General features: G+C 42.4%; 1 non-coding gene across 1 annotated transcript; it reads right to left on the bottom strand.

The window, feature by feature from the left end:
- Positions 1-2,634: 2,634 nt before the first annotated feature.
- Positions 2,635-2,740, bottom strand: LOC141635848 (small nucleolar RNA R71). Its single transcript, XR_012540506.1, has one exon. It is a non-coding gene; the product is annotated as a small nucleolar RNA R71 (small nucleolar RNA).
- Positions 2,741-15,103: the final 12,363 nt, after the last annotated feature.

The following is a 15,103-nucleotide window of genomic DNA, read 5'->3' as shown; positions in this document are numbered from 1 at the left end:
TACTTGTTTTGTTGTCTATAATTTCTGCCCTAATCTCTTTTATGCGATTTAATTATTATTTCAATATGTTTGCCATTAGTTCATTCATAATTATTAGTCTTGACAATATTAATAATATGAGTAGATAATTTAATTCATGTTGGGATTAGGGGATCTACGGTAGAATTGTGACGATGTAGCGAATAGGTTAGATGAATTATTTGTGAGACTCTAGCCCCATGGAAATTTAACTGTATCACCGACTTAGTTCAGTGCACGCTTCTAAGTTACCCTTTAATCTGGTTAAATTTAATCCTGGATCGGAAGATTGGACAAAATAGACCTGCTATGAACAGTAGACTACCCTGACGAGGACGAAAGTTAAGTTAGTGGAAATCTAGGATAGAAAGTGGACCGGAAGGACCTTTCCATATCCGTCTCACAGTAATTTATCAAAGCTATTTTCAGTTGAGTCGCTAGACTGCCTTAGTGAACCGAAATCCTAACATGTCCCCTCTTTATTAATCACCTTATTCTTATTTTCTGCCTTTATTGCTCTTATTTATTACTCTTCCCTTAAAGCCTAATTAGTTTAGAAAACCAAATTTACAAACCCCGACTTGTGACCGAATAGGCGAACCTTTCTGCATGCATTTTGAGGAGACGGGATTTTCTAGAGCGAGATATTGCATTGGGATGCGTGAAGGCACGGTCTACGGAGCAGTAAGTCACGATGTTTGAGCTGTTTTGGAGGAAAAATAATCGATCGAGTGGTTTTATTACTCGGTCGAGTGGTTTCTATGGCATTGGTTGGTCGATCGAGTAGTTTTATATTCGATCAAAAAGTGCTGGAAGTTGAGGTTACTCGATCGAGTAACAATTCTACTCGATCGAGTAGATTTTCTGGAGAAATGCTCGATCGAGTGGTTTCAGACTACTCGATCGAGTTATTTTGGCTGGCTTGGGCTTTAATTAGCCCGTGAACTTGTTTTAGTTTTTGGACTTAGCATATTTTCTATTTAAACGTACATTAGCTAGGTCATTAGTATCATATTCTATTCTATCTAGTTTCATCTATCATTCATCTTCACAATAAACACTGCGTCCTTTTTCTTTTCACTGTAACTTTTGCTTTCGGGGTTACTTAGCTCGGATTTGTTTGTTCTTTACGCCGGATTCTTGCGATTGTAATCTCTTTCTCCTTTCTTAATATTAATCTCTCTTTCATTTATTTTAATTGTTTGTTTTGTTCCTTTTACTTTCTGCCCTGATTACTTTTATGCAATTTAATTATCGTTTCATTATGTTTATTGTTAGTTCATTCATCGTTATTAGTTTTGATAATATTAATAGCATGAGTAGCTAATCTGTTTCATGTTAGGATTAGGGGATCTACGGTAGAAATGTGACGATGTAGTAAATAGGTTAGATGAATTAATTGTGAGATTCTGTCCCCATAGCAATATAACTGTATTTACCGACTTAGTTGAGTGCACGCTTCTGAGTCACCTTTTTAATCTGGTTAAATTTAATCCTGGATCGGAAGATTGGACTAAATAGACCTACTATGAACAGTAGACTAACCTAACGAGGACGGAAGTTAAGTTAGTGGAAGTTTAGGATAGAAAGTGGACCGTAAGGACCTTTCCATATCCGTCTCGCAGTAATTTATCTAAGTTGTTTACAGTTGAGTCACTGGACTACCGTAGTGAACCGAAATCCTGACATGTCCCTTCCATATTGATAGTTTAATCCTATTTTCTGCCTTAATTGCTCTTTCTTTATTTCTCTTCCTTTAAACCTTTTTAGTTTAGAAATCAAATTATAAACACCCCCCATTTGTGACCAAATAGACGGACTCTTACAGATATCTTGCCTCCCTGAGGAGATCGACCTGACTTCCCTAGCTATATAGTTAGTTTAGTTAGTTATTTTTGATAGGTATACGACATCCCTGTCAAATTTTAGCGCCGTTGCCAGGGAGGCAATTGCCCTATCTGTCTTTGTTTCGTTTATTTTATCCGTCTCAGGGAATTTTTATTCCTTGAGGCAGTTCTTATTTATTTTCTTTCAGTGTTGTGTATGCCCAGGTCAGACAGGTTTGAGTTAGTTTCAGCTGATTCTGAGCCAGAGAGACTGTTCAGGCATAGACTCCGTCTGCAAAGAGAATCACGAAAGGAAGACTTGAGTACTTTCGAACCAGAGCTTCAGCATTTCTTATTTACAGAAAATCCATCTTTTGAAGAAGATACTTCGATTCGTAAGCCAACCAAGTAAAGATGCCGAACATTGCTAGTCATTCGGAGCCTAAAGCATCATCTATTCCAAAGGGTTTCAATCTCCAGACTGAGGATGGGAATACATTTGACATCCGCCCTTCCTATATCAATCTGGTTGAGAGAAATCTCTTTAGAGGTGTGGCAGGTGAAGACCCGAGGAAGCATATGGAGTTCTTTACGGACTACTATTCTACTATCCCCGCCACAAAGGGGGTAACTCAAGACAAGATTAAGGAGGTTCTATTTCCTTTTTCTTTGACTGACTCAGCCAGGGAGTGGCTGACTGATTTGGACCGTACGGTTGCAGGGGTCAGAGACTGGGAGACCCTTGCTCTTGCTTTTTATAAGAGATATTTCCCTCCACAGCGCACCAATCAGCTGAGGGCAAAGATCACAAGTTTCAAGCAGGCACCTAATGAAACTTTCTATGAAGCATGGTCCCGTTTCAAGAAGTTGGTGAGGTCTCTTCCTCACCATGGTTTTGATCCGTGGTTTCTGTCCAACCAGTTCTACAATGGGCTGTACGATGACCACAGAGCCATACTTGATGCATCATCTAACGGAAGATTCCAAGAGAATACTGACGATGATAAGGGATGGGCCCTTATTGAAGAGATGGTGAACCACTGTGCTGAGTATGGAAACCCGAGGGATGGTATTAGAACAGTTCATGCAATCGATAAGCAGGTTGTGGCTCAGCTGGAAGCCATGAATGCCAGGTTCGATAAGTTGTAGTTGCATTCTGCTGGGGAGCCTCAGACGGTCCATTTGCTTACTATAGGGGAGACTGTCACATGTGAGAGGTGTGGGAGCAACGACGGTCACACTGCTGTTAGCTGTCTTACAGAGAAGGAACAGGTCCTTGCTTTTCAACAATACAGGCAAGGAGGGGGTTCCTATTATAACAACCAAGGGGCAGTCCATCCCAATTTGAGGTGGAAAAGTTAAAATGTGCTTAATCCTACCCCTCCTCCGTAGCAGCAGCAGCCATATGTCCCTCCACATAAGGCTCAACAAGGCTTTCAGAAGCCTCCTTCCTTTCCTACACCTAATCAAGGTGCATCATCTTCTGGTGGAGTAAGTGAGCTAGGTGAGTTAAAGACTATGTTGTAGTCTTTGACAAAGCAGTAGCAGCTGAGTGATCAATAAAAAGATGCATCTATCAAGGCACTTGAAACTCAAGTTTCCCAGTGAGCCGCGAACCAGTTGACAGAGAAACCGGGTCATTTACCATCACAAGCTGATAAAAATCCACATGAGACGGTAAATTTAATTAATTTGAGGAGCGGTCGTTCATATGAGGGACCAGACGTGTTGAAATCAGACCCGAGGAAGGAAATTATTGCTGATGAATAGTGTTCTGGTGAAGAAAAGGAGCTGACGACAAGTAAAGTACTCGATCGACTGATTACAGGGGGTTGATCGAGTAAAAATGCTGAAGAAAGGACTCGATCGAATGAAATTTCTACTCGATCGAGTGAACAGGAAAAAGATCTTACTCGATCGAGTGAAATTTTTGGTCGATCGAGTGATTTTTTGAAGAAACTGCTCGATCGAATGGTATTTTTGGTCGATCGAGTAGTGTAGATAAAGAACAGCTCGATCGAGAGCCTGCTAGTGCTCGATCGAGTGAAAAATCGCCTGAAAGACCTCGTTCGAGAGTAAAGAAGCGTTCGAAGTATTTGGAGCTTGATCCGGCTGACACGTTGGAAGAGAGGAACAAGGGACTCGAGATACCCATAACGGTGCCCTTCCCGAGGCGTTTGCAAAGTACTAAAGCTAAACAACAATTAGGCAAATTTGTCGAACTCCTGAAAAGCTTGAAAGTCACTGTGCCATTCGCCGAACTGCTGACACAGGTACCCTCTTACCTTAAATTTATGAAAGAAATTTTATCGCGTAAGAGGCACATTAATGATCATGAGATGGTAGCTTTGACCGAGGTGGGGACAGCCCTAGTTCAGAATAAGTTACCTCCCAAATAGTCAGACCCGGGTAGCTTTTCAATTCCGTGTCATATTGGTACCCATTTGATTGATAACTCGTTATGCGATCTTGGCGCTAGCGTGAGTGTCTTACCACTGTCTCTGGCTAAAAGACTTAGTTTGACCACGTTTAATTGCACAAACATGACTGTTCAGATGGCCGACCATAGTATATCACAGCCACTAGGTGTCATAGAAGACATACCTGTTAAGATCGGGAGGTTCTTTATTCATGTTGACTTCGTTGTACTTGACAACCCCGAAGATGCCCATACCCCTATTATTTTAGGGAGGCCATTTTTATTCACTGCCCGTGCAGTAATAGACGTCGGGGGCAAGACATTGACTTTTCAGGTTGGGGACGAGGAATTGATATTCCATCAGTCTAAGTTCTGAAGGGCTCCCATGCAAGCTCAGTCTTGCAATGCCCTCTCTTCTATTGACCCTCCTATTGACACTCCAAACGAATATTTGGAGCATTGTGCTGCTATTATAACCCCTCCGCCTCAGGTTGAGAGCAAAAAGGAGGAAAGTTCATCTATTTTCCTTATTGCAGGTACAGATGAAAATAATGTAGGAGTTGTCAAAGGGTATTGTGCAATTAATATCAGTCGAAGTGGGAGTGACGATGTCAAAGCCGGTGTGAAAGGATTAAGGATGAGAAAAGTTCGCGCGTATGTGGACGTCAACTATTCTCCTCCCAATGATTCAAGTTCAAGCTCGTGGAAACTAAAGAGGACGATTAATGTTGCTGAGATGACGTCCTCCAGTCAGGAGCCCTCCAAGGGGCTACTGAATTGCTTTGAGAAATGAGCGGGGAAATGCCCCGTGTACCAGCTTGTAAAAACAATTTTTAAATTTTTCGTTGAACTTTATTTATTGCTTTTAATTAGGACAACTAGAATTTAGACGATTTTTAGCGTAGATTAGAGACTATAGACTGTTACTTTTCGTTTTTGGTATTTTGGGATATTTTTGCGAGTGTTTTTATGCAGGTTTGGGGATTTTTTCGCAAATTCAAGAGCTTACACGAGGAAAAGAGCTCGATCGAGTACTTTTTGTACTCGATCGAGTGGAATCTGTTCGATCGAATGATCCCAAGTTACTCGATCGACTAAAGCTGAAAAAGGGAGTTTTCGATCGAGTAACTTTTTACTCGATCGAGTAGATAAATGCAAGAAGTTCTCGATCGAGCAGTTCTAAACCACTCGATCGAGTGAAACTGGAAATGACGCGCAGGGAGTTCCTTAAACTTCCTTCTTTTTCTTTGTTATTTCATTTTCCTCTTCATTTTTTCGACCCCCTCCTCATTTGCGATCAAACAAACCCCAATTCCTCCATTTTTCTTGCCCATTTACCAAATCCTCCACCTACATTGTGTTTATTGTTAATTAATCGTGCATAGCCCTCTACTTTCCCCTTGATTCATGTTGCTTTACTCGGTCTATTAAGGGTATTAGGGTTCCGCGGTTTTTCGATCAAAAATCCCCTATTTTGCTTGCTTCTTGTCGATTAATTGTTCTTTGTGGGTTCTATATCATCAAGTAAGTGATCTTTACTCTTCTTTATCCTTTAATTTCTTTAATTTCTGCTTTTTATGAGGATAATCAAGAATTAGGGTTTTGGTCTTTATTGTAGGTCGAGATTTTCGACTATAATTCGGTTTCACTGCTTCATTTGTCTTACTTGATGCTTAATTCCCGTACCTCATTGATTTTTACATGTTTCATTCGAATTTTGTGGGATAATGGCGATTAGGGTTCATCTTAGTCGAGTTCTCGACTGTCATTTGGTCTGTGCTGCTGCCATATGCTTAATTCGCCTCAATTATTGCTTTATCTGCTGCCATTGATGCCTGCTACCCTTCCCCTATCGCTGTTTACTTGTTACCATTCGAACTTTTGAGGAAAAATATGGGAATTTGGGCTGTTAGTCGAATTTTTTTCGACTATTTGGGGAATTGTTATATTGTTTTCACGCTGTTTTCATGCTGTTTAGCTGTTGTTTTCTTATCAAATCCCCTGCCCTATTTGTTCAGGATGGATTCCAGCTCTATGCCTTCTACGAGCCCCTCTTCCAGTCTATCCTTGTCTCTGTCTGAGACGGTAGTCCCTGCTATTACTACCGTCTCCGCACCTGTCAGTACCTCCGTTTTTTCTAGTTTCTACTGCCGGTACTGTTTTTACTGCTGCTAGCACTGCTGCTAGCCCTTTCTCAGCTGCCACTACAGTCACAGCCACTACTACTGCTAGCACTGTTGCTAGCCTGTCTTCTTCAGTGGCGGTCACAGCTGCAGCCACAGCTTCTACTTCAGCCACGGTGAGCACACCTGTGGTGGACTCACCCGCAGTCGCAGCTGCTTTACGGGCGGCCTTAGTTCCTCGTACCGTCACTGGACGGTCTTCTACCTCAGGTTCTAGAGGCCGGGGCCGAGGTCGTGGTCGTGTTCGTGCTACACCAGCTCCTAGTACTCCTGCTACTCCTTCTAGCACGGTCACTGTCCGAGGGGACGACTCCCTCGACTCCCACCCTGAGTACCCGTAGGTAATTTTCGTTAATGGTTTACATCGTAAGAGGTTTTATAACTTAGTTGGCTGCGAGTTTCTCCCTACCCGATTCTTAGACCGGCCGACACTTGAGAAGCTCGGTTTCTATGAGCCTATTTGTGAGCTTTTACAGGGCACGGGGATGGCCGGACTCATCACTATGAATGGCCATACCTTTATGGAGCTGAGCCTTGAGTTCTTCAGCTCCTTCACCTTCTCCTCCAGGGCACACGACGCTGTCCCCACTAGTCTGTCTATGTCTTTCCGGTTGTTCAACCAGACTTTTTTGATGACATTGGAGGAGTTTGGTACCAGACTCGGCCTTTCCTTTATGGGCGACACTGCTGCCCCTAGGAAGGTCATTCGTCAGCTTTGGCAGACCTTGGCCCAGACCACCTTTCCCGAGCGAAAGATCGCTCAGGCCCACCTTCCCCCTACCCGTTACTTTCTTAGACTGATGGGGAGCACCATTTTTGGCCGAAGGGAGCCAAACAACATCAACAACAATGACCTCTCCATCTTAGGCGGTTACCTGAACATTGACTGCGAGGGTCCTTTCACCCTCAACATCGCCTATTTGACCGCCCAGTACTTTCAGGCCCAGGGGGAGAAGGTCACGGGATCTATTATCTACGGTGGCATAGCCACCATTCTTGCCCGTTCCCTCTTCCCTGCCTGGCCTCGTGACTTACCGTACCTAGAGGGAGATAGGTACCTAAGCCTAGCGTCTATGCACTATCAGACGTTCCTGACTTCTGACTACCGGACTTGGAAGATAGACGGTTCCTTGTCCGTGGACCTACCTTGCACCACTCTCCCCCGTCTTGCCCCTTTGTCTACTGTTGCACGGGGCGCCCGACTTCCACCTTTACCTGTGATGCGTGTCTTTTATATGATGTTTTACATCCCATTTACACGCATTTCAGAGCTCATTCATGTAGTTTATGCTACATTTCTCCCTATTTCCGTCTACTTCCATATTTTGTACATTATTGCAGAAATGTGAAGAATCCAGCGGAAATCGAGCTAAATCCGTCCCCGAGTATCCTGCATTGCATATGACGTGAAGTATTCACCCGAGGAACGAGCTTGGTGCGCAATTCAAGGCCCAAAAGACAAGTCTACGAGTTTATAGAAGTCAAGTAGAATTTCAAGATCGATCGATCGACCATCGCCATCAGTCGATCGACCAACCATCGGGTTCGAAGCTCATCATTTTATCAAGACGGTCGATCGACCTGTTCTAGCAGTCGATCGACCCAATTGCTATTCCAGACGAGAATTAAAAGACCGTGAATCTTGAAGCCCAAAGTTATGTTAGGTTTAGGAAATAAAGTTACGTTAGTTGCTATATAACGTAACCTAGAACATCAAGTTTGGAACTCAGTTTTTACATCGAAGTTTTTTGTCATTCAGTTTTACTAGTTCAATAATCAGTAATTTAGGGTTCTTAATTTCGTTCTATACAAAATCGGTTTTCGGATCTTTCTTCTGCAATTTCGTTCGGTATTATTCTGTTCCTATTTCAGTTTATTGCTTTATTATTGTTCATAGATATAGAATTGCTAGTTAGTATCCCTAAAGCCAATTTATCGTTTTATGTTATTTGTTTATCTTACCGCATTAATCATGAATTCAGTAATTTTATGCCTTAGTATTATTGTTGTTATCACCCTCACCATGAGTAGCTAAATAGTTTGTGCTAGGATGTAGGTGAATTATGGCGAGGGCGGCATAGTATAAAATTGGACTGATTCGCGTGTCGATCGATCGATCGACATACTTGGTCGATCGCCCGACCTCGTGAGGTTACCTTTCGTTTTAATTGATTTTAATGTTGTATTTAACGAATCGAATGCATGCGACCAGTTAGATGCTTAATTTATGATTGACCCATTAGATCGAAAGATAGGGAAAGTTGTTAGATCACCAATTAAGATGACTAAACTGTCTTTGAGATCGAAAGATAGGTATAGTTTAGACCGTTAGTCACTTTTCAGACGAGAGTCGTATTAGTGATATTAGGGACCTATAGCGAGATCGAAAGATGCTATTTGTTAAGAGTGGACCGAGAGGACCTCTTGTTTCCCGCCTCACATGTGTTTGATTGGACCGACTTAGTATCGCGCCAAAGCTTTAACGAACCGACCATCCTAGTACCCCTTCTTTATCTGTTTAAGCCGTCTTTTTAGTTTACTGTCTTTATTTATTCTTAGTTATAAACCAAACCAACTCAACCCCCACAATCGTTACCTTAGACTATAATTAGACAGCTAGAAATTACGTCTGCCTCCTTGTGGTTCGACCCTGTTACCACTAGCCTAGGTTAGTCTTAATAGGAAATTATAAATCTTATTTTTGGTACTCACAACGACGGGTATCAAATTTTGGCGCCGTTCTTGGGAGGCAATAGTTCTAATTTTTAGTTGTTTTATTTTTAGTCTTTCTTAGTTTAAGGGACTTATGTTCCTTAAACTTTTCTTATATTCTTTTTGTAGTTTCTTCTTATGCGCAGTCACGTGGGGTGGTGAACTAGTACCATTCGATCCCGAGATAGAGAAATCTTTGCGCGAGTTGAGACGATCACAAAGGGTATTATCGACGGAGAGGAAGAGCCGAGTACTGTCAAGCTATCACGAGAACGAGCATTCGAGGAAGACCCTGATCTTCACCCGTTTCCACCTCTTCACCGAGACGGTCACTTCTCCGAAATTCCGGTCATGGCGAGGAAGCGAGTATAGCTAGCCATTCGAGCCGACATGTTTGCAAACTTATATAAGGGGTTCGAATTACCGGGAGATGCCAGGAAGTTCGAACCAAAGCCTTCATACATTAATATGGTTGAGAGAAACAGATTCGGGTTAGTCGCAAATGAAGATGCGGCTAAGCATATGGAGACATTTATTGACTATCATTGTTCCATACTCCCACCAGCCGGTGTGACCCAAGACCAGATCAAGGAGACCATGTTTATCTTCTCCTTCGTGATCTGCAAGGGAGTGGTATAGAGATCCGGACCGAGCCGCTCATGGGATCACCGACTGGAATTCCTTGGCATTGGCATTCTACAAGAAGTACTTTTCGGCTTCAAAGACGATTGCTATTAGAGCCCAAATCACGAGTTTCAAACAAGGGCCGGATGAGAACTTCCACGAGGCATGGGTCCGATTTAAGAAGTTGGTGCGAACTATACCGCACCATGGGTTCGAAAAATGGAGCTTGTGCAATCATTTCTATAATGAGTCGTATGACGATCGAGGGCTATTTTGGATGTCGACCAATGGCCGATTTGTCTTTGAGAACTTGGGAGAGACCAAGGGGTGGAAGATCATCGACGATCTAGCCACCCACAAGGCCGAGTATGGGAATTCCGAGAGGGACCCACAGGAGAGCGCCGAATCTTCCTCTGTTCTTTCGCACTTGAAGCTCTCACTGCGAGATTTGACAAATATGAATTGGGAGGAGCTTCTAAAGGTGGGATGTATCAAGTAAATGTTTGTGTCGACGGTCCTTTCGTCTGTGAAAGGTGTGGAGCCGAGGGACACGTTTCGAAGAATTGCCCTAGTCCCTTTGAGTCTTGTCGCCTTTCAACATTATAGGCGGACAAACACCTACTATGAGCCTAATGTTCATCCCAACCCGAGGTGGAGTAGCCAGAATGTCCTAAATCCAACTCCACCTCCCGCAAAGAAGAACCCTATGTGCCCCCTCATCAAAAGCAACAACAATATCAAAAACCTCCTTATGTGCCGTAGCAGCAACAACAATCCCATAGTTCTGATTTTGCTGAGTTCAAGAACTTGTTGATGATGGAGTCCCAAGCAAGAGAGGTCGGGATGAAGCTACTAGAGAGCCAAATTGCTCAATTGGCTAGTAAGAGTACCTCTCGAGCTCCGGGACACTTACCGACTCAAACCGACCAAAAGGAGACCCTAAACGCCATCACATTGGGGAGTGGGTCCACCCTGGAGGGGCCTGCCATGGTCGAGGATGTTGTTGAAAAGAATGAGGCAGATCCGAGTCAAAATAAAGCTGAAATGAATAATTCAAAGAAAAAGGCGTCTACCAGGTATATCAGTCGATCGACTGATACACCCGGTCGATCGACTGATATGCGGGTTCTGACAGCAGGAACGTGCACCTTGGTCGATCGACTGAGGATAGTGGTCGATCGACCAAGATTACTGCTGATAGCGAGATTGTTCGTCCTCCGATGCCCGATAACTTGAGGGACCATTTGTTTCGGGGCACGACAACTCCGAGAGTGTTAGGGCCAGACCCGAGTGCTGATGGGTCCGTCCCAATTCCGAAGTTCGATCCGATGACGGTTAATGGCTCACATTTGAGACGGTCTAAGGAGGATTCGAGCTTTAACAAGGAGAAAGCAGTGGACTTCCAACCTAAGTCCACGGATGTCGGCATGCGCAACTTAGAGGAGAGGGCTAAGGTACTTCTTACAGCCCCATATCTGGAGAGACTAGTACCAACAAAGGAACAGGTATCTTTTAGTAAGTTTGAAAAAGTTATTCGTAGCTTGAATGTACAGGTACCCTTCCTTGAGTTAGTCAATCAAGTGCCAGCATACACTAAATTCATGAAACAACTCCTGTCTAAGAAAAAGTCGCTTGAACATGTTCACACTGTCGCATTAACCAAAGAGTCATGCTCTTACTTGTCTCACACTGCACCCCATAAGCTAGAGGACTCGGGTAGCTTTTCTGTTCCTTGCATTATAGGTACCTTCTCTATTGAGAAGGCATTATGTGACTTAGGAGCTAGTATAAGCGTCATGCCTTTGAGTCTAGCTAGGAAGCTCAAATTGACTAGGTTCGCAGTGACAGATATGACAGTTCAGATGGCTGACCAATCTGCGGTCCAGCCAATAGGAGTCTTAGAGGACATCCTTGTCCAAATAGGGAAATTCTTCTTTCCCGTCGACTTTGTTGTACTTGACATGCCTGAGGATGCTCATATACCCATTATTTTAGGTAGGCCATTTCTGCACACTGCTGGTGCAGTCATAGATGTCGGTCTAGGAACCTTGACTTTCAAAATGGGAAAGAATTCTATTGTCTTTGCCCAACCTGCTAAGAAAAAGGACCCCATGTGGCCTGTGACTTGTAATACGGTTTCTGAAAAGAAATCGTACTTTGTGCTTCCTGAATTGCCTGTCTCTATTACTACTTCTGTGTTAACCCCTCCACCCCAAACTGGGAGCAAAAAGGAGGAAGAATCTGTTGTTTTAGATGTTGCAGGAGCTGGTTTGGGGAAGGAAGCGCTGCAAGTTACTCCAACTGTAAAGAAGCCGATCATTCAAAGAGGAGGTCTTAGTTGCCTGAGCTATGGAATTGATGAAGTTGTTGATGACGAGCCGGTCAAAGCCAGAGAGTCTGATTTGGATTCTGATAAGCCCGAAGAGATCCTTGACTGGGGAGATGATGAGAGTGTTGATCCGTTGAGCCATACGGACGTGGAAGCTAAGAAGGGTGCAGCTGCTCAAATAAGCACCGTTGAGGCTACTTCTAGTAGCCAGAAGCCGACGAAGTGGGTCATACCGTGGTCTTTCTTGATCAACTATTAGTTGATCGAGCTCTTTATAAACTCCACTTTATTTGCTTTTGTTAGACGTTTCTCTTTATTGCTTTTGTGTGAGCGAAAACTTCGCATTTTATTTTGTTTGCTTAGGATTTTATACGTTTGAGACTTTGTTTTGGATTTTGCGCAATTTTGAGCGCATATTATTGTGCACTTGCAGGTTTTTAGACCTCATTAGCTCAAGCTATTGAGCAAATACGAAGAAATAAGGAGTACAGCAGTACTTTCAGTCGATCGACTAGCTACATTGGTCGATCGACTGAGTTACACTTTCCAGGAGCTACTGTTCCTGACACCTTGGTCGATCGACTGCCATCCTTAGTCGATCGGCCAAGGACGCTGCTGTACCTATTCACGACCTCTCCCCTGCTGTGTTTGGTCGATATGCGGACTTAAGGGAGTTTTCTACTCCACTTTTTCTCCGTCCAATTATTTATTTCTTCTAATTTTCTCATTTGTGCACATATTTACCGCTTCAAATTGTTTTCTCGGTTTTATGCGTGGTTTTGTTTGTCTTTCAGGTACCTTATTAGTAGCACTGCTGGCTACTGGAACCTCCTAGCTCACGCTGGTTTGGGGAGGTTTCCTTTGCTGCGCTTAAAGTCTTGTGAGTTCCCGATTTTCACTTCATGTCTTATTTATTTCATTTTCCCGCAAATTCCCATTTCTCTTTTCTTCATTACATGATTTTGCACAATGGGGACATTGTGTGATTTGGTTTGGGGAAGGGTTTTGCGTCGCATATCATTTGCTTGCATTCACGTTTACATTTTGTCTTGCATTGTTATTTATTTCTTCATATACATCAAAAATCAAAAAAAAAAATTGATAAAATTTCAAAAATTTCCATAAAATGCACGTTTATTTTAGCATATAGGTCGAGTCGGAACGGTAGTATTTCAAGGATGATATTGCATTTTGCACCTGTTTTGCCTGAACCTTGCTAAATTGACATGTTATTAGTAGAATCATATATGCATAGTCTACGAGTTTTCATTTAATTTCTTGCTGAACTTTAGACTTGACTTTGATTTTTGGCAAACTACATCATATTTCTGAGATTTAGAGCCTATAACTGGTGTCATCTATGACCAGTTTATCTAGGATTGTGAGTAGTTACTCCTTATGAGACATGTTACATAAATGTGCATAAATATGAACTTGATCTACTTAATACTTGTACGCATTCGGTCTGTGGTTAGTTGACACATGTGGTAGAGGTTTCTCCTTATTCGTTTTACCCATAAGCTCCACACCGCCAAAAATATCCTTTTTGTCCTAATTACTACATCCTACATTTAGCCTGTCCTTTGTCAAGCTAGTAGTCTGTGTTCTTGGGTTTGTTACTCATTTTTGGTGGCATATGCTCTGTTGAGACGTTATTGGGAAGATGAAATGAAGGAAGGAAAGAAATAAAGAAAAGAAACAAAAGAAAAAAAAAAGAAAAAAAGAAAGAGAAAAAAAATGAAAAAAAAAAAGAGTTCTGTACTGTTTAAGCAGTCGATCGTCTACCTCTTTTGGTCGATCGACTGATGTTCGAGAAAGAGAAAGAATCAAATTCGCATAATTCAAGCCTTTATCGTTTGGCGATTTTTGCTCCCATGTTTTATTCATATTTTATGGGAAGTTAGTTGATTACTTTTATCTCTGGAAATTGTGAGATTTGTGCTTGCTATAGCACCGTTCCATTTGTTTTGAGTAAGAAATTGGATGTTGCCATATGGTTCCGTTTCGGTACTAGCTTGATCACCTGTACCTCCACTTTTCCATAAATGTTTTGCCTCTTCTTACCCATACCTCACATATCCACATTTATACCTCGGCATGTGTCATGGTTTCTTGTTGGTTGGAATGCGTATGTACGGTTGTAGAGATTGCTTTCATATTAGACTGCAGGCATGTTCTGATAGGTTGTAGTTAGGTGAGCGTCATTACATTTACTTCTTTCTATCTTACATATATTCACCTGTACTTATTGAGTGATTTAAGCGACCCGTGAGAGTCTAATTTGATAAGTCTCTACAGTTGACGGTTCAGTAGTTTTAACGGCTCCATAACTCGTTTGCATGATTCATTTGCTAATTGTTTATTGGTTGTGCATTAAATTGGTTTAGGCTTTACATGTTGCATTTCGCTCTGAGATTGAACTCGTTCCATTAGGTCATTAGATCGAGTCTAGTTCTTGCTTGAGGACAAGCAAGGGTTCGGTTTGGGGAAGTTTGATGCGTGTCATTTATATGATGTTTTACATCCCATTTTACACGCATTTCAGAGCTCATTCATGTAGTTTATGCTACATTTCTCCCTATTTCCGTCTACTTCCATATTTTGTACATTATTGCAGAAATGTGAAGAATCCAGCGGAAATCGAGCTAAATCTGTCCCCGAGTATCCTGCATTGCATATGACGTGAAGTATTCACCCGAGGAACGACCTTGGTGCGCAATTCAAGGCCCAAAAGACAAGTCTACGAGTTTATAGAAGTCAAGTAGCAGCTCAAGCAGTCGATCGACCACTGCCATCAGTCGATCGACCAACCATCGGGTTCGAAGCTACATTTCATGAAGACGGTCGATCGACTTGTTCTAGCAGTCGATCGACCCAATTGCTATTCCAGACGAGAATTAAAAGACCGTGAATCTTGAAGCCCAAAGTTATGTTAGGTTTAGGAAATAAAGTTACGTTAGTTGCTATATAACGTAACCTAGAACATCAAGTT

The sequence above is a fragment of the Silene latifolia genome, chromosome Y (assembly GCF_048544455.1).
Source record: "Silene latifolia isolate original U9 population chromosome Y, ASM4854445v1, whole genome shotgun sequence".
NCBI classification, from domain to species: Eukaryota; Viridiplantae; Streptophyta; class Magnoliopsida; order Caryophyllales; family Caryophyllaceae; genus Silene; species Silene latifolia.
This window is presented reverse-complemented; position numbering and strand designations above follow the sequence as displayed.